General features: G+C 41.9%; 1 long non-coding RNA gene across 1 annotated transcript in view; it reads right to left on the bottom strand.

The window, feature by feature from the left end:
- The window catches only part of LOC132504823 (uncharacterized), a 43,397-nt gene that overhangs the window by 23,521 nt on the left and 1,544 nt on the right, over window positions 1-18,332 (bottom strand). The window contains exon 2 of the long non-coding RNA XR_009535118.1: window positions 14,072-14,179. This is a non-coding gene — a long non-coding RNA (uncharacterized LOC132504823). The remainder of the gene's footprint in view (window positions 1-14,071; window positions 14,180-18,332) is intronic.

Below are 18,332 nucleotides of genomic sequence, written 5' to 3'. Positions count from 1 at the left end.
GTGAATAATTGGTATTAATCCTCTTGTCTATATTGGTAGAATTCACCAGTGAGGACATAGGGACCTGGGCTTTTCTTTGTGTGTAGTTTGTTTGTTTTGTTTTGTGATTCAATCTCTTGTTACAGGTCTACTGAGACACAGAAGAGACACTAACCAGACCCCAGCCCAACCTCAGATTCTGGGTAGATTTCCAGTTCCAGCCCACCTATATCCTCACAGTATACCCACACACTTTTTTTTCCTAATATTTTCAGAGTTAGCCCTATTTCTTGCAAACAAAATACCAAACTACCCTAACAAACATAGAAGTTTATTCCAGGAGTGGAGTTGCAAGCAACAGACTCTCAGAAGAGCTATGGAATCTTCTGTAGCAATACACTGGAGGAAGAGACAGACAATTTCTACATCCCTGAATGGGAAGTTAGAATTCCATAGATTAATAAAATAGTTAATGAAGTCTTGGTATTCCGATATTATGTCCACTGAAAGTAAAGCTTTGGTGGACATTATTGCTATTCCTTTAAAGTACATTAGATCACCTAAAGTACTTTAAAAAGCATGGGTGCCTGGGTTACATCCATAGATATTCTGATTTAATTGTTCTGGGGCAGGGGCAGGGCATCAAGATTTTTCAGATCTCCCCAACTGATCCTAAAGTACATCAGAGTTTAAGAACCACAGCTTGAGAGACATTCTAAGGGAATAAGGAGTGTAAGGACTGTAGGGACATTTTTCACAGCATTAGGTGATTTGAATCAAGAAGGAACAAATTTTAGACCCAGGGTACCTGGATAGAACCAGATAACAATATTCAAGGCTACTTTGTGGCCCTGTAATGAGAAACCATTTTACTATTGGAAACCACTGAAAATTAAATTTCAGTGAATTTTTATCATATTCTCTCTAAAGTGAATATTGATCATATTCTATTTTTCAGCTTGAGTGGCAGGTTTACCAGTGTTCATTTATTTTAATGCATCATAGATAATATGTGTAATATGTATTCTTTGCATATTTTCAAATATGTTATCATGAAATTTTCCTGCCAAATATTTTACAGTAAAAAAAGATATTGTAAATTGCCAAAGTACAGTGTTTGCTAACTTCACAACTGTCCTGGGTTTCTATGGTTAAAATTAAGGTCTTGATTATCAAAGACTGAAATCCTGGCAGTTGGAATAGCAATATCTTAAGGGATGGAACTCCCCAGTCTCCTGGGCCCCTCCAAATAATTTCTACTTCATTCACCACGATTGCCAAGCAAATGTGATGAGTCACCTCTTAATGAGGAACATCTGGTCATAGGAGTTTGGAAAAACTGTGAAACCAAGGATGGTGTGCAAAATCTGAGGAGGAAAAAGAGGAATTACAGGCAAAATGAATTGCAGAAATTTTCTAGGGAGTTGCTGCCGGAGTGACTATGTGGAATTGAATTCTAAGGGTTCATAATCAAGAAAGATGGAATAAAGGAGGCTAGACTATGACTTCATTCCCTTCCTGCCTCCTTCGTCCCTTTATTTCTCTGTCTCTGTCTCTGTTCCCTCCTCCCCACCCCGCCCCCATTTTCCTTCTCTTCCTGCACAGAGTTTGGCTGATGATACTTTGTTGAGCTGACACTGAAGAGCTTGACGGTTCTTGGTACACCATCCTAGATGAAAAAAATACCAAGACTGAAGGAGAAGGAGTGACAGTATGTCACCAGTGACCTGCTCATGGCTACTTCCCTCCCTCCCCACAACACACAAACCTCGTCTTCTTCAGAAAAATTCACCACTGATGAAAACACTAATTAGTATAGCCTCTCTGTTGGGGGGGGTCAGGGTGGTACACCAGAAGAGCTGTGCCAGCCAGGAACATGCAAGGACAGTGATTAACCACAATGAAAGCACCTCTTGCCTCAAGGAGTCAATTTCCAAGATGCCATCTTTCCAGACACTCAAGAGAACAGGATGTTTTCCAGCCTTTTCCAGTTTTCAAACTGTTCCCAAGGGCAGCAACTGGCAACTTTCTCCAGGGACTGGGAGGTCCAAGAAGACACGAGCACCATGACAGATTTATTGAGACGTCGCCTTAAGAGCCTCTGGGGAAAGGCTTACAAAGAACCTGGAAGGCTGATGCCTGGGTGGAGGATTCACCTTCTGTGCTGGAGACTCTTACTGATGGGCAGTCACTAAAAATGAACTCTTAATTTGCTTCATAGGACTCAATGGTTTATCATGCAGAGTGAATTCCATGCCGAGTCCCACTTGTGTGGGGTCTGCCTTTTCCACGTGCCACTTTTACAGCATCTACAGTAATGAAGCTTTCTCCCTGTGGAGAGCCAGCGTTGGGTTCTGTTTTGCATGACGCCTCCTTCTAGCCGGAAATCCCCACACTGCTGGCATCCAGGAGTCAGTGACTCAGGATCACAGGAGAAAAGAAGCATTACCAATGAACAACAGATCACTGCCTGGTTTATAGTCTTAGACTATGGTGGCTGATCGCTTGATTTGACTAAGATAAACCGTTAAGAGTCAAAACCATTGGAGTTTAATAAAAAGAGAATATATTTGCAAAAAAAAAAAAAAAAGGAGGCAGACTCAAAGGGAGGCAGGTGTAAAAAGCAAAGTGAGGGGCTTCCCTGGTGGCGCAGTGGTTAAGAATCCGCCTGCCAGTGCAGGGGACACGGGTTCGAGCCCTGGTCCGGGAAGATCCCACATGCCGCGGAACAACTAAGCCCGTGCTCCACAACTACTAAGCCTGCGCTCTAGAGCTGCAAGCCACAACTACTGAGCCCATGTGCCACAAGTACTGAAGCCCGTGCACCTAGAGCCCATGCTCCACAACAGGAGAAGCCACCGCAATGAGAAGCCCGCGCACCGCAACGAGGAGTAGCCCCTGCTCGCCACAACTAGAGAAAGCCTGTGCGCAGCAACCAACACCCAACGCAATCATAAATAAATAAATAGCAAAGTGAGTGGACCAACCAGTCTCTGTTCTCTGCTGAGGCCAGGCTGACCTTCTGCCTGTGGCCACACTCGTTGTTGATGGATTGAAATGCTCTCCTATCAATTGGGAAATAGCAGCCTAGAGTCCCCTGATGCCTCACCCCCACCTACCTGCCTCCAGGCCACTGGACCTCCCTCTGATCCTGCTTCTAAAGGGTTAACACCCAGCACAGCTCTTGGCCTCCTGGAATCTATCTCTGTGCTAAAGTCAGTGCCTATTCTAATTGGCTGGTGGCCATGTGGTAACCAGCTGCTAAATATGTTGAATATCACCCCTAGCTGTGGCCACAAAAAAGGCCAAAGCCAAGTAGGTGTGGTACTTTTGGTACAAGAAATGGCCTAACTCACTGAGTTGAGGTTTTGGCTTCTGCTTGAGGCATGGGCAGGAACAGGAGAGATGGGCAGGTCTGGGTTCTGCTTGATTTGTACAGCAAAATAATTCCTTAGTTTAACAAACAAAGATGTAACTCAAGCCAGCACACTACACAGTCACATGCCCTCTGACCGTAAACATCCCTGAGTCAGTTATTGACCTAGAGCTTGGGAACCTTGGAGCAAGGCTGCTAAAGCACCATTCCATTCTCCAGGCTGGTTGGTACCAAAGGTTGACAGGACTTGAAAAATAATGGAGGGTTACCTCAAGCTTAATTAGGTGGGTACTTGATATATGATAAAATTTTTTTTTTCCTGATCTCTTTACCCATACCAGCAGAAGCTATTTCTCTTCCACTGGCAGGTAGAACAGCATATCTTCACAGGGACCTAGTCCACCTTAGCAAAGATGACCAACTATCAGGTTTGCCCAGGGCTGTCTGAAAGTTCTGCATCCCAGGAAACCCCTGGGTCCCTAGCAAACAGGGATGCTTGATCACACTAATTTGCTCTTCCATGAATGTCACCTTAATCTGCTACATTGATGATATCATGCTGATTGGCCTGGACATTACAAAGGAACAAGCATCTTTGTTATCTTCTTGGGACATGAATGTAATGGGGGTGTGAGCGAAAATTTGCAGAAATAAAAGGACCTGCCACATCAGTGAAGTTCTTAGGAGGTCAAAGTATAATATAATGGAATCTCTCCCTCAAAATGAAGGGGCAGGGGGAGACCATGAAGGACAAGTTGCTACATTTTATACCCTTTCACCTAATAAGGAGTTTTGGAAGCACCGCATATCTCTATTTTAGCAGGGCTTTTTTTCATTGCAAGAAACAAAAGTTCACAAAGCTCAGGTAAGGGAAACATTGATGAGAGAGATGAAGTCTCCCAGATCTGAGGCTCTAGTGGGATCAGGCTTCACATAAATTGAAACCCAAGGAAGTGTGGAGTCCAGGAGAACTCTGGGAATAGGAATTTGTGGATTTTCTTCTATCCCAGATTGTTTGTGTGGCTTAGCCACTGTCTACCACTCCTGTTAGTGTTTGTCTCCTACCATCTGATTCCACATTTCTCACCTGAAGAGCCCGAGAAAGAGAATCTGATTACCTTTTCTTTTTAAAAATTTATGTTTTATGTTTAATAAAGTTTGGCGTGTACATAATTTAAAGAGTTAGATACTGCCAAAGGCTTGTTAGAAAAAAAATGGAAGAATCCTTTCAACCCTTCTTTATTTCCAGCTCTTCGGAAGTAGGCACTTTTTCAGTTCTTTAGCTGATTATTTTGGTACTTGGTATTTATCTCCATATTTCCAAATAATATGGTTATATTTAGAATTCTTGATTTTTCCAGTTTTAACCATTATCTATTGACTTACCACTGTTGGACAAGGAGATCTAGCTCTCTTCCATTACCCAGTCTCCACGCCCACCCACCCCCTACACACACCCCATGTCACCATGCTCCAAATATACATTTAGAATTTTAGTTAGAAAGATATTTAGGATTATAATTTTATAACTATGTAAATGCTATTCACAACTGAGCCATATGTTATAATGTTATTACTTTCCCACATGTTTTCCTTGGAGTTCACTGCCTTGGAGTTCATAATTGCCTCATCTTTTCGTTTGCCTCGTTTTCTAAGCATTTATTCCTAATTGACCCCCTGATACATAAATGTTTTCTCATTATATTCAAACATATGGAGTAGACTGTCACAGAAGTAAAGGTACGTTGCTGTGCCTGCCAGGTGAAGGTTAATTATGAGGTCTTCTGTCAGTTTCATCTTCTTAAAGAAATCCCTACTAGAACCATCTGACCTTCTTTACTCTGGGCTGGCTGCCATTTAGGCCTGTAGCTCAGCTGTCATCTTGAAATCTCCTTTAATCAACACCCCGGGGAGTCCCTTTATCTTTCTGGTGTTGGACCCTCACTCATGGATCCCAAGTCTTCCTCTTTCTTGCTTTAGCCCTTCACTTTGGTCAGTTGACCCTTCACAGACCCCACGGATATGGAGGGCCAACAATACTGTGCCATTTTATATAAGGAACTTGAGCATCATGGATTTTTGGTAGGGACGGTTCTCAGTCCCCTGCAGATACTGAGGGACAACTGTATACAAGTAGCTTCTGAAAAAGAGTGCTCAGGAAATGTTCACGACTGTGTAGCAGAGACTGCTACTTATTCCACACGTCTGTCTTCTATTTTTCCTTAGTAATAAAGTTTTTAGCTGGGCACAAGATCATCCAAAATCAAGTCTTTATTTCTACATTTCCAGCCTCCCTTGCAGCTTCGTGTGGCCATGTGGCCAAATTCTGACCAATGGGATGTAAGCAGAAGTGTCATTTAGCAGCTTCTGAGAAACTTCCTAAAGACATAGCTGGCAAATGCCCCTTGCTCCTTCTTCATCATCCCTTTCTCCATCTGGTGGCTGGTACTCAGATGCTACCATCCTGGACCATGAGGATGAAGCCCACACTCTGGGCATGGCAGAGTGAGGGCTGGAATGAACCTGAGTTGCTGAGAGTTTCATGGAACAGAACCACTCTAGTGACCTGGATTTTTATGTGAGAAAGAAAGAAAATTGTAACTATTGTTTTGGGTTTTCTGTCGCTTGCATCCGAACCTCGAATTAATGAATATGCCTTTATTCCAGAGTAATTCATAATTGCAGGTTAGCTGTGTACGGAATTGCAGGTTGGAAATTATTTTTTGACAGAATTTTTAATGCATTGCTCCTTTGCCTTCTAGCTTCCAGAGGTGCTATTATAAATACTAATTTGGACCATTTGTTTGTATCCTTAGAAATATATATGTATTAAATACATATATTTAATCTCCACTATTTTCAGTTTCACAAGGATGAGCCTTGGTGAGGTTCTTGGTTTTTCTCAGTTGTGTTGGGACACTTGATAGGCCCTTTATATCTAGAAACTCATGCCCTTCTATTCTGGGAAATTTCTTAAATTTTTTCAGTTACACTTTTCCCTCCGTTTTTTTCTCTTCTCATATTTTTTCGTATTTTTAATTTCCAACATTTCTTTCTCGTTCTCTGACTATTCTTTTTAAAAAAGCATCTTATTTTTGTTTCATGAAAGTAGTATCTTATCTCTCTAAGGATATTAATTATGGGGTTTTTTGTAAAATCTTCTCTCTGCATTGTATCTGTTTCTTTCAGGTTGCTTATTTCTGTTTTCGGTTTTGGTTTTTTGTTTGTTTTTGTTTTTGTATCTATGCCTTTCACACAAGGTGTTTCCCTCAGAAATACCAGCGATCCTTAGCAGGGCACCACAGTGAGTACTAAAAGGTGACTGGCAGCTCTGTGTGCCTGGGTAGAGCTTTCTGCCTGTGGGGTTCACTGTAGGGTGATCCAGCTCAACCATTTCCATGGAGAAACTCCAAACGCAATGTCTTTAAGTCTATTCTCTTCGGCTAGTCATATTTCAGAAAATATTTCTTTGGGGCTAGTCATATTTCAAAATATACTTTTAAGCTTCTGCCTGGAGGATAAAGGCTGGCTACCAGCATTTTGGGAGCGGAGGTTGGGGGCGGAGGTGGGTTTGGTGTCCCAACATTTGGTGCACTTTAGCTTTCTTTAAATCCCCATATTTTCAATAAGGTACCTTCATCTTCAACTGGGCTTGGATCCCACAGTCCAGAAACCTTCTCCAGGAATAAACTTCCAGTGTTCTTTCGAGGTAGAGAGGGACAGTCACCTACCTGTGGGCCCTAAAGGGGAATGGAACCTAGTTGTCTAATGTCTTTTTTATAAATTGAGGTGAAATTCACATAACATACAACTAACCATTGTAAAGTATACAGTTCAGGGGCATTTAGTACATTCACAGTGTCTGTCTAGTTCTAAAGCATTTTCATCACCCCCAAAGAAAGCCTCACAGACCTTAAGCCATCACTCCTCATTCCCGTCTCCCCCAGACCCAGCCACCAACATGCTTTCTGTCTCTATGGAGTTACCTATTCTGGACATTTCCTATAAATGGAATCATACAACTTGTGCCCTTTTGTATCTGAACTCTTTTACTTAGCATAGTGGTTTTGAGATTTCTCTACACTGTCACATGTGACGGCACTTCATTCCTTTTTATGGCTGAACAATATGCCATCATATGTATGTACCACAATTTCTTTATCCATTCAACCACTGACGGACATTTGGGTTGTTTCCACCTTTTGGCTATTGTGAATAATGCTGCTATGAACATTTGTGTACATGTATTTGTTTGAGTACCTGTTTTCAATCCTTTTGGGTGTATACAGGCATACCTCATTTTACCGCACTTCACAGGTATGGGTTTTTTTTTGTTGTTTTGTTCTGTTTTGTTTTACAAATTGAAGGTCTGTGGTAATCCTGCACTGAGCAAGTCTATCTGCACTATTTTTCCAACAGCATTTGCTCACGTCATGTCTCTATGTTACTCTAAACTCTAAATTACAGTTTAGTAATTCTCGAAATATTTCAAGCTTTTTCATTATTATTATATTTGTTACAGTGATGTGTGATCTTTGATGTTACTATTGTAATTGTTTTAGGGCACCACAAACCGCGCTCATATAAGACAACAAACGTAAGCAATAAATGTTGTGTGTGTTCTGACTTCTCCACTGACGGGCTATTCCCCCACCTTTCTCCCTCTTTTGGGGCCCCTCTATTCCCTAAGACAACAATATTGAAATTAGGATAATTAATAACCCTACAATGGCCTCTGAGTGTTCAAGTGAAAGGAAGAGTCACATGTCTCTCACTTTAAATCAAAAGCTAGAAACGATTAAGCTTAATGAGGAAGGCATGCTGAAAGTCAAGACAGACCAAAAGCTAGGCCTCTTGCATCAAACAGTTAACCAAGTTGTAAATGCAAAGGAAAAGTTCTGGAAGGAAATTAAAAGTGCTAGTTCAGTGATCATATGAATGATAAGAAAGCAAAACAGCCTTACTGCTGATATGGAGAAAGTTTTATGATCTGTACGGAAGATCAAACCAGCCACACATTCCCTTAAGCAAAAGCCTAATTCAGAGCAAAGCTCCAACTCTCTTCAATTCTGTGAAGGCTGAGAAAGGCTAGGAAGCTGCAGAAGAAAAATCTGAAGCTAGCAGAGGTTGGTTCAGGATGTTGAAGGAAAAAAGTTGTCTCCATGGGCTTCCCTGGTGGCACAGTGGTTAAGAATCAGCCTGTCAATGCAGGGGACACAGGTTCGAGCCCTGGTCTGGGAAGATCCCACATGCTGCAGAGCAACTAAGCCCGTGAGCCACAACTACTGAGCCTGTGCTCCGGAGCCCACATTACTGAGCCCACGTGCCACAACTACTGAGTTGTGCCTAGAGCCTGTGCTCCGCAACAAGAGAAGCCACTGCAGTGAGAAGCCCACGCACCACAACGAAGAGTAGCCCCTGCTCACTGCAACTAGAGAAAGCTCACATGCAGCAACAAAGACCCAATTCACCCAAAATAAATAAATAAAAATAAATAAAGAATTAGGCTAAATCTACTCTGCTCTATAAATGGAACAACAAAGCCTGCATGACAGCACATCTGTTTACAACATGGTTTACTGAATATTTACGCCCACTGTTGAGAACTACTGCTCAGAAAAAAAGATTTCTTTCAAAATATTACTGGTCATTGACAATGTACCTGGTCACCCAAGAGCTCTGATGGAGATGGACCACAAGATTAATGTTTTCATGCCTGCTAACATAACATCCAGCCCATGGTTCAAGGAGTCATTTTGACTTTCAAGTCTTATTTTCTTCCCTTTGCTTTGTTTTTTTTTAATTTTATTGAAGTATAGTTGATTTACAATGTTGTGTTAGTTTCAAGGGTATAGCACAGTGATTCAGATATATATCTTCTTTTTCAGATCCTTTTCCCTTATAGGTTATTACAAAATATTGAGTATAGTTCCCTGTGCTATACAGTAGGTCCTTGTTTTTACAGTAGTTCCCTGTGCTATACAGTAGGTCCTATTTTATGTATAGTAGTGTATATATATATATATATACATATATATATTTATTTATATAAATATATAAATATAAAGTTTATATAAACTTATATATAAACTTATATAAAGTTTATATTAAAATATAAATATATATTATAAATATATATATTTATTTATATATATATTTATAATATATATATTATTATATATATATTTATATATATAGTATAGCACTGTATAGCACTGCTATACAGTGCTATACAGTAGGTCCTATTTTATATATAGTAGTAAAGTCTTATTATTTAAGAAATACATTTCTTAAGGTTATAGCTATCACAGATAGTGATTCTTCTGATGGATCTTGGCAATCAACTGAAAACCTTCTGGAAAGGATTCACCACGAAGAACATTCATGATTCATTAGAAGAGGTCAAAATACCAACATTAACAGGAGTTTGGAAGAAGTTGATTCCAACCCTCATGGACAACTCAAGACTTCAGTGGAGGAAGCAACTGCAGATGTGGTGGAAAGAGCAAGAGAACTAGATTTAGAAGGGGAGCCTAAAGATGTGACCAAATTGCTACAATCTCATGATAAAACCTTCATGGATGCGGAGTTTTCTCTTCTGGATGAGCAAAGAAAGTGGTTTCTTGAGGTGGAAACTACTCCTGGTGCAGATGCTGTGAAGATTGTTGAAACGACAACAAAGGATTTAGAATATTACATAAACTTAGTTGATAAAGCAGCGGCAGGGTTTGAAAGGATTGACTCCAATTTTGAAAGAAGTTCTACTCTGGGTAAAATGCTATCAAACAGCATTGCAGGCTACAAAAAAAATCATTTGTGGAAGGAAGTGTCAATCAATGTGGCAAACGTCACTGCTGTCTTACTTTAAGCGACTGCCACGGCCACCCCAGCCTTCAGTAACCATCACCCTGATCAGTCAGCAGCCATCCACACTGAGGCAAGACCCTCCACCAGCAAAAAGATTATGACTTGCTGAGGGCTCAGATGATGGTTAGCATTTTTAGCAATAAAGTATTTTTTTTAAATGTTTCTCACCCCCTCTTTTTAAAAAATATTTATTTATTTATTTGGCTGCGCCAGGCGGGTCTTAGTTGCGGCACGTAGGATCTTTAGTTGCAGCATGCAAACTCTTAGTTGTGTCACGTGGAATCTAGTTCCCTGACCAGGGATCGAACCCGGGCCCCCTGCATTGGGAGCATGGAGTCTCAGCCACTGGACCACCAGGGAAGTCTCAGCAATAAAGTATTTTTAAATTAAAGTATATACATTGTTTTTTAGACATAATGCTATTGCACACTTAAGAGACTACAGTATAGTGTAAACATAACTTTTATATGCACTGGGAAACCAAAAAATTTGTGTGCCTCACTTTACTGTGATATTTGCTTTATTTCGGTGGTCCAGAACCAAACCCACAATATCTCCGAGGTACACCTGTACCTAGGAGTGGAACTACTGAGTCGTATGGTAATTCTATATTTACCTTTGTGAGGAACTGTCAAACTGTTTTCCACAGTGGCTGCCCATCAGCAGTGTACAGGGTTCCAATTTCTACACATCCTGTCTGACAACTGTCACTTTTATCTTTCCTTTTTTTGAAAAATTATAGTCATCCTAGTGGGGGTGAAGTGGTTTTGATTTGCATTTCCTAATGACTAATGATACACTGACCATCTTTTCATATGCTTATGGCTTTTCATATATCTTCTTTGGAGAAATGTCTAATCAAGTCCTTTGCCCATCTTTTAAATTGGGTGGTTTTTCTTTTTGTTGTTGAGTCTAATGCCTTTGTAAACTGACTTTCAATTAAATCTCACATCTTATTTTTAGTCTCTATATTAACCCCACTTCCAGAGGTACCTGCTGCCACCAGTTCCTGAGGGGTGCACCTGAAGTTGTGCCACAGCTTACTGGGGTTCTGTTTGTTTGTGGGTGTTTTCCCCATCTTTTTATCCCCCCTGTATTTCATTTTCAGTAGTTTCTATTGGTATGACTTCAAGTTCATAATCTTTTTTTCTGTAGTGTCTAGTCCACTGTTTACCCCATTCACCATACTTTTCATCTCAGACATTTTATTTGTCATTTCTAGAACTTAGATTTGGGCCTTTTTATATCCTCTTTATCTCCTCTTATCATGCTCATACTTTCCTCTACCTTCTTCAACATAAGATATATATTTTGAAGAGCTGTTTTGCTCTCCTTGTCTACTAATTCTATCATCTGTGTCATTTCTGGGTCTGTCTCTATTGTTTGATTTTCTTGCCTCACTATGGGTTGTTTTCCTGCTTTATTTGAATCACTGATTCTTTTTTTTTTTTCTTCCATGCTGCATGGCTTGTGGGACCTTAGTTCCTGGACCAGGGATTGAACCCGCACCCTTGGCAGTGAAAGCGTGGAGTCCTAACCACTGGACCGCCAGAGAATTCATATCTGATTCTTTTTATATTAGATGTCAGACACCGTGAATTTTACATCTGGGTGCTGAATTTCTTTGTATTCCTTTAAATATTTTTGGCTTCTCTGTTGGGATGCAGCTAAGCTATTTGGAAATAGTTTGTAATTTTTTTTCAAGGCTTGCTTTTAAGATTTGTCAGTGGGGACCAAAGCAGTCTTTAGTCTAGGGCTAATTTGGCTACAGTACTATTTAGCAAATACCTTTCGGAGTACTCTCAATGCCTTGCGTATTATGAGGTTTTCCATTCTGGCTGTTAGGAATGTGAAATATTCCTAGACTTGTGTGCTCTCTAGAAAGTGTTTCACCTGTTCCTTTCTGGTGGTTCAGTATCCAGCCTTGAGTAGTTTCTTCATCCACACGTGATGATAAGTACTCAGCCAAAGACTCAAGAGGAACCCTCTGAAGATTTCAGGACCTCTTTCTCTGTCTCTGTGCAGCTCTCCTTCCAATACTTTGCCCTGTAAACTCAAGCTCTCTTGGCCTAAGCTCTATCTCCTCAACTCAGGGAACCCAGTGGGCTGTGTGTCAGGTCCCCCTTCTTGTACTGCAGCCTAGGAACTCTATCCAGACAGCAAGCTGGGGCAATGATAGGGCTGACCTCGTTCTTTTCCCTTTTCTCAGGTATCAATGTCCTGTGCTGCCCACTGTCCAATATCTGAAAACAATTGTTTTATATACTTTGCCCCTTTTTTCAATTTGGCTGCACCGCGCGACTTGCGGGATCTTAGTTCCCAGACCAGGGATTGAACCCGGACCCTCAGCAGTGAGAGTGCAGAGTCCTAACCACTGAACTGCCAGGGAATTCCCCTTTGCCCATTCTTAAGTCATTTAAAGTGGGAGGGTGAATGCAGTCCCTGTTACTCCATCATGGGCAGAGATGAAGTGTCCTTGCTTGTCTCATCACAGCAGACAACTTTAAAGGCCATAGGTCATGGTATGATTTGTCTGTCTTAGGATCATGGGTCTTCCCACCTTTCCCATCAGTTGCGGTCAGTGACCCTAAGCACAAAATTCTACTGCTACAGTGGGCTGCCCACTCAGTGTGGGCCATGGGAAGACGGGGCTGATTTCCTTAGAAGAATCTGTGAGCCCGGATGGGCCCATGGCCAACTTGCATAGAGTGAGCCTGCTTAGGACTCCTTCTTTGACTCATTTACCAGTTGGCCTGAAAATATGTCCATTCGAGGGAGGAGAGGACAGAAAAAGGAAGTTTTGAAACTTCGAGGGAGGAGAGGACAAAAAAGGAAGTTTTGTCCAGGCTGCAGAGCAAAATGCCCTTATGGCCTTGCCAACCATAGTGCTGGAGGTGTCTAGTCCACTGAACTTTGGCATGGCCAACAGAGCATCACAGTGGGGCTCCTGCGGGTTTGAAGCAAGATGACATTTCAGCAGATTAACTATTCTCCCTTCAGGAAGCATCTTCTATTGTGCTCCTGAAGTCTGGTGTAAATATCGGGGACAGAAATTTACCATGAAACCTGAACTGAGCACTGTTTATCCATCTCGCCTCAGAATGGGGCAACCCAGAGCTTTCCATAACTAAGTAGACTCCAGATTCTGAAGGCCTAAGTAAGTTACCTGAGACATTGTTTACATCTTTGTATGCTTCTCCCCTCCCCTGTCACATATGTTTTCACTTGGCCCATTTGGGAGGGAGTCCCCTATGACGAGGTAAACTAGGGTAAAAAGACTCTAGCCAGATTTACAGATGGTTCCTTGTAGTATGCTAGTGCTACCTAGAAGTGAACTGGTTCAGCATTATTCAATCAAAAGCCCATAGACAGTTTCATTTTGAAGATGGTAACATAAAGGCAGCATCTCCTCTCTACCTTCTCGCAACCGTCCAAGAGCAATGGAGAGAATAAGAAACAAAAACACAAATTCCAATTTCAGCAAAACAATCACCTAGCTCCAGCTTCAAACCACAATTCCAATGGAATGGCTGCCGAAAGTAGTGGAGTTCTAGAGGTGTGTGTGGAAGGAAGGGTAGCAAGGTCACTGCTATTGCAGATCTCAAAAACAGCCAGGACAATACATGTCTCAAGGATGAGGGGCATACCATGGCACGCAAAAGCCCTTGAGGGTCTGTCTCAGATGTTTGAGATGGGGAACTGAGTAGGTCAGAGAGGAGCTTCCTGGACCCAGTTTAACTCAGAGAAACAGAAGAGTTGGAGTGAATGACAGTCAGACTGGCAAGTGTCGGCATGAGTCCCTCTCTCTCTCTCTCTCTCTGGGGTAGCAAGGTAAAAGAGGGACTTTACCGGACATCCCTGGTGGTCCAGTGGTTAAGACTCCGTGCTTCCACTGCAGGGGACGAGGGCTCGGATCCCTGGTCGGGGAAGTAAGATCCCGCTTGCCACATGGTGCAGCTAAAAAAAAAAAAAAAAGAGAGAGAGAGAGAGACACTTTACATTATGAAAAACTCTACAAGTAAGTAAACAGGGAGTTGGATGAACTCAACAGCATAATAAGGTAGGTCTGATATTATCAAACACACCTTAGTTTCAGGTACCCAAAGAAAATTCACAAAACTTGGCTATATATTAGGCTACAAAGAAAGCCTTGTTAAGCTTGAAAAAATAGAACTAATACACATCCATCATTCTCTGATCACTGTGTAGTATCACTAAACATTAAGATTAAAACTAAGAGAAAAAAATATGTCCCTATGACCTGAATATTTTTTTATTTTTCTCTTTTAAAAGAACTCTTTTTTTTTTTCAGGCTGAAGGCAAAGGGAACATGAACCGGCTGGTGAAGAAGGGAGGTTATTCATACCAGCTACAGCTTTGTTGTAGAAAAGTTCTATAGCTTCTACATATATTTCTTTAAAAGAAACTTGAGTCAATAAAGAAGTACAAATCAAAATGCAGAATATTTAGAAAATAACAAAACCACAACCTTACAGAATCTATGAGATACAGCTAAAACAGTGCTTTTAAAAAAAAATTTTTTTTTTTTGGCCGCACCATGCAGCTTGCGGGATCGAACCTGGACCCCCAAAGTGAAAGCGCTGAGTCCTAACCGCTGGACCGCCAGGGAATTCCCTAAAACAGTGCTTATATGAAATGGTTTTAGCCTCAATTAATAAAAAATTAAAATAAAATAAGTAAGCATCCAACGCAAGAAATTAAGATCTTTAAGACGTTGACTGGTGTATGGGTCACCGTGGAGCCACGCCTCTCCATTGCCTGCTGGGCTGCGTGCCCCCTCCTCACTCTACAGCCAGCAGTAAGCACACCCCACCTCACATTCTGCCTATGGCCCACCTGCCAGCTCCCAGCCCTTCCCAAGGTACATCAAAGGGCACTGGTAATACTTTGTGAAGACCCCTTTTAAAGCTTTACATGCTTTGCCCTAGTCCATGCTGTTACGAGTCCAGTCAGCAAAGGAGAAGTACCAAACCACCAGAATCCAGGCAGATGGTCACAGCCAGGGCAACTACAGCTTTCTTGTAGAGTTTCTTCTGACATTTCTCTCCTTAAAGAAGGGGAAAAGATATCCACTATTATTTAACTAGTTCTAGATGCTCAAAAACTAAATTACACAAGAGAAATTAGAGATTTTAAAAAATCAAAAGAAGTTAAAACTATCACTATTTGAATATCAGGGGATCTCTACCTAGAAAAAATGAAGAAAATAACCGAAAAAAAAAAGTATTATAAACAGTAAATGAAATCAGTAGGAGGTTGGATACAGTCCTGAGGCCCGAATGGAGCACCAGGTTTCTTGGGAAACTGTCAGGAATGTAGTGGCAGGTCATGTCTATCAGATCCCTTCACTGAGGGTGTGGTCATTTAAACATTCTGGAAGAAACACTTATTCTGTATTTGGGTTTTCTTTCCCAGCAGGTCATGCCTCTGAGTATTTCACCAACCCTGGAATTACTGACTTTGCATAACACAGGGGGGTCCAGACAAAATCTCTCCAACCAGGAAACTCATTTCCTAGTGAGAGAAATAAGACAGTTGGCCAGCCATGGACCATGATCATATTTCCCATCCACAAGAAGCAGCTGGTCCTATAGAACAATGAAACGGTGTTCTGAAAGCAGATCTAGCAGTACCCAGGAGACTGCACCTGTGAGGCTGGGACACTTTCTCGTAGAAAATGATACATGGAAAAAAAAGAAAAGAAAAGAAAATGATATGTGATCTCACACAGTGACTGAAACGCAGTGTCAATTCTCCCTCAGCCAATATTAGATGTTCAGAAACCAAGGGCTGGGGTCGGGGGTGGAAGGTGGCAGCTCTCACTATTACTTTGATGTCTAAAAATATTTCCTTTCCATCCCCCAAATCACTCATGTTCTGTGGACTTGACTGTCCAAGTGGGCGAGGTATTTTCACCAGGGAACCCGGTGAGGGTTCCACCTGGCCATCTGGGACTCCTCCCACCACAGGCTAATGGCAGAAAAGGGTGTTCCCGTGCTAGCTGTGCTCTGATTATACAGGGGAAATGGGGTTGTTACTCCCCGATAGGGTTTGGGAGGGGCAGAGGAGGTTGCCTCCTTGCACCACCACACCCAGTGGCACAAATTAACCGAAAACGATCACAGTGCATATTAACGTTCTAATTTTCCTCCCCCACGACTATCCTGTACACCAGGGTTTGCGGTAGCTAAGACTACCAATTTGTTCAAGGTTTCAGGATAGTAAGAAACAACCCTCGGCTGACAGGAAATACAGGAGGAATGGGCAGCACTTGGAAACTGTGAACTCCAGAAGGAATGTTTAAAGTGGTCCGAGATGTCACAGCTGCATATCTGGATGTGACTTGGTGTCATCTTTTTTTCTGGGGGGCAGGGTGGGGGCAGCGTTTAAGTGCATTTGTGGCTGTGATAACTGGAGAGATGAAACCAAGTACACATCGGGGTGCCCAGAGCTTAGTTCTGGGCCCTCTTCTCTGTCTACGTGCTGCACCTAAGCAACCTCACCCAGTCTCATGGCTTTAACTAGCTCCTGTACACCGATGACTCCTAAACCTACATTTTCACTTCCGGCCTCACCTGCAAATCCAAACTATATATCCACCTGCCTACTTGATCAACTACTTGGAGGCCTCACAAGTGTCTCAAATCAATATATCCAAAGCAAAGCTACTGATTTCTGGCTATCAGCATCCCCTAACCTTCTTCTGCCACAGTCTCCTTTTTTTTGTCAATAAATGGCACCATAAGCCACCCAGTTGCTCAAAACAAAAATCTAGAGCTGCCCTGTCCAATATGGTAGCCACTAACCACATGTAACCACTTCAATTTAAATTTTAATTAATTAAAATAAAGTAAAATAAAAATTTCAGGTTCTCAGCTTTATTAGCCACATTTCAAGTGCTCAATGGCCACACGTAGCTAGTAGCTACCATACTGGACAGTCAGATACAGAACATTTCCATCATCACAGAGAGATCTATTGGACAGTGCTTCTCTAGAGAGGTTGCCATTGATTCCTCTTTCCCTCACCTCCCACATGTAATCCATTGACAAACCCCATGGATTTTACCTCCAAAACATTCCCTGAATCAATCCATTACTCTCCAACCTACTCCTACAACCCTAGTCTCTGCCACCATCACCTTTCACCCCGACTGCTGAACTCACTTCTTAATTGCCCTAGTTTCAATCATCCCCACTGTAACCATTTCCGCTATAGCAGACAGAATGATTCTTTTTGAAACTGAACATCAGATCATCTCTTGCTCCTGCTACAATCCTTCCAATGGTTTCTGTGGCAGAGGCTGTGGTTTTATCCTAATATCCTTTCTCCCCTTCCACCTCGGTAATAGAACCTCTGAAGTTTAGGTGAGCACATAGAAGCCCAAAATAAAGAAAACATTTTCCAGAGTCCCTCCTTGCACTTAGGTGTGGTCATGTGACTGAATTCTGACCAGGGTGAGCCAACGAGGTTGTGTGTATGTCCTTAAAAAGAGCAGGTTCTTCCTGCTGCTGTAACAGACATGATGGCCAAAGCTGGAATAGACCATGAGGTGAACTTGGGAGGGGAGGTCATGCACTGTGGAGCAACAAGATAGAGGGAGTGTGGGTCCCTGACACAGTGGAGCAACCCACCAGCCCTGGAACACCTACCTAGACTTTTACATGAGAGAGAAATAAACTTCATCTTGTTTAAGCCCTGATTATGTGAGGTATTCTGTCATAGTGGGACTTAATTCTAATACAGCTTCCCATCACACTTAGAAGAAAATCCCAAGTTCCTTACTAAAGTCTGGAAGGTTCTACATGATCAGGTCCCACTCCAGTATAATCCCCCTCATCCCCCCCACACTCCAACCTGCTTTGTTCTTTGCTGCTTCCACACACCAAGCTTCCTCATGCTTAGGTCTTAGCTTTAAATATCACTGCTTCAGAGACGGTCCCCTGACCAATCTGAAATACCCAAGTCACTCTCTTTTACAATACCTTACTCTGGTTCTCTGCATAGAACTTACCAGAGCTGATGATTCTTTGTTTATTGTCTGCCTCTCCTACTGGAATGTAAAGTCCATGAGGATAGGAATTTTGAT

The sequence above is a fragment of the Lagenorhynchus albirostris genome, chromosome 15, assembly GCF_949774975.1.
Source record: "Lagenorhynchus albirostris chromosome 15, mLagAlb1.1, whole genome shotgun sequence".
Classification (NCBI taxonomy): domain Eukaryota; kingdom Metazoa; phylum Chordata; class Mammalia; order Artiodactyla; family Delphinidae; genus Lagenorhynchus; species Lagenorhynchus albirostris.
This window is presented reverse-complemented; position numbering and strand designations above follow the sequence as displayed.